Raw genomic sequence first — 2,227 nt, 5'->3', positions numbered from 1 at the left:
GCAGAAACCCAAGCAGGACAGGCAGAAACCCTAGCAGGACAGGCAGAAACCCAAGCAGGACAGGCAGAAACCCAAGCAGGACAGGCAGAAACCCAAGCAGGACAGACAGAAACCCTAGCAGGACAGGCAGAAACCCAAGCAGGACAGACAGAAACCCTAGCAGGACAGGCAGAAACCCAAGCAGGACAGACAGAAACCCTAGCAGGACAGGCAGAAACCCAAGCAGGACAGACAGAAACCCTAGCAGGACAGGCAGAAACCCAAGCAGGACAGGCAGAAACCCAAGCAGGACAGACAGAAACCCAAGCAGGACAGACAGAAACCCTAGCAGGACAGGCAGAAACCCAAGCAGGACAGGCAGAAACCCTAGCAGGACAGACAGACACACACACAGCATACCAGTATAACAAAGCTGTCCCGACACAGGACTTATAAGTGGCTAGGAGAAGGAAAAGCTCCATAATGTGTAAAATAAGCATCAGAATCTCGATCCCTCTTAGAGTCTGCAAAAACAATAATAAAAAAATAATCTTAAGCAAATATTCTTCACAAATATTAGTGGTGCAATCGGCAAACTAACTTCTTAATTGATCATCACATACGCATTCACCGACAAACGCCAACATTTTATTTTTCAAAAACAAACTTTCTTTTTTTTTTTTTTTTAAATCAGAATATTGGACTAACTAATATGCATCTGTCTCAGAATACTAGTGTGTACTAAAACATGACTTACCTTCTTCAAAATGATTTCATTCTGGCATTCGGGTGAAGATTCAGATCTGCAATATGGGATCGGGTCATCAGAAACAATATATATTAAGTAGGCAATTGCAGTTGTTGCCAGTATGTAACTGATGGTGTTCATGCATGAAGACGCCCTCACCTAAAATGTGAATGGACAAATTTAATAAAACAAAGGTTTAGTTCATTAAAAGCAATTGTTGTAAGTGTTCAACTTGTCTCTGTTGAAATTATACATGTATTGTGCCAAATGCAGTTAATTCTCAATCCCGTTTCTTTGTGCTTTTTAAATTATCCAGTAGAAATATACAAACAGCAGGAAAAAATCAACTTAAAAATCAAACCAATTCACTTTAAATCAATACATCAAGGCATTGTTAATAATTTACAATTAAGAAATAGAACGCACCTATTACAGTACAGTTTAAGCACAAGTATTCGTGTGAAATCCATGACCATATGAAATGCATTTAACACATTTTTTTTGTTGCAAAAAAATAACGCTTTTTCTGTTTCGTGCAATGAATGGCAAAATGAAGTATTTTAGGATGCGACATCTATGAGTAAGACAATTACTTTCTTTATACCCCAAACGCCGAAAACGACAAAAAACGCGCGCTCTTAACAGAACTGGACTCACTTGTGTATGGGTCCCGTGAGTAAACGCGCTGTGTCTGCCGAGCTCAATAACAGGCACTCTCAATACAGCAGAGCATTCTCCAGTCAAACAGTTTATTGCAAAGGTACAGCCAACTATCCAGAGCTGCTGCTATAACCCCTAGGAGTCACCGGTCACTTGGTGTACAATAGCATTCCGTTAAGTAACTCCAAAAGGCGAGAAAACATTTTTGGTATAATATATAAATAAATAAAAGAACCATGTACTTACAAGACATACGTTTCCAGCTTTGCATGCAGCAACAGAGAGAGCTCCGGAAATAATGAACTAGAACAAGAATACAGCTTGTGAGAAACTCAATCATCCGCTCATGCAGTTATTACATCTACTACATCTCTATTTACAATGACCGTTAGCAAGCCAGAGCAGTTACCGGAGTATGCAGATCAGACCAATTAAATCAGATCGGAAAACAAGATTTCATTTGAAAACAAACTGCATGCATTCTCTATACAGTACATAAGATTAAAAACTAAAATGAAACAGTGCTTTCTGTGATTCTTACCAGTGCGCTGGTCCAGCCGAATATTGTGCTGGCCGTGTGTCCATGCGCATACATTATACCCCCCAGTACAGCATTTACAATCCCAATCATTATCTGAACAGCCTTCAAAAGAAAAGAGCATCATGAAAAAGAACACTTGGATTGTAACAGGAAACATATCTTTCCTCATGAGCAAATAGTCTCCATTTACAAAGCCTTTACTCAGGAGCTGCTAATGTCTCCTGAATATCTTCTGCACTTCCTCCGAGTTCAGAAGTAATTTATTTAATTCAGCCCTGTTAATTCATATGGATTCTTTT

The 2,227-nt window shown here is 39.6% G+C and overlaps 1 long non-coding RNA gene across 1 annotated transcript; it reads right to left on the bottom strand.

Annotated features, from left to right (window-relative positions):
- Positions 1-322: 322 nt before the first annotated feature.
- Positions 323-2,024, bottom strand: LOC117432593 (uncharacterized). The gene is made up of 4 exons (XR_004661470.2): positions 1,929-2,024; positions 1,634-1,690; positions 737-886; positions 323-503 (listed from the first exon to the last, which is right to left on the bottom strand). It is a non-coding gene; the product is annotated as an uncharacterized LOC117432593 (long non-coding RNA).
- Between the last annotated feature and the right edge of the window lie 203 nt (positions 2,025-2,227).

This window comes from Acipenser ruthenus, chromosome 53 (assembly GCF_902713425.1).
Source record: "Acipenser ruthenus chromosome 53, fAciRut3.2 maternal haplotype, whole genome shotgun sequence".
NCBI classification, from domain to species: Eukaryota; Metazoa; Chordata; class Actinopteri; order Acipenseriformes; family Acipenseridae; genus Acipenser; species Acipenser ruthenus.
This window is presented reverse-complemented; position numbering and strand designations above follow the sequence as displayed.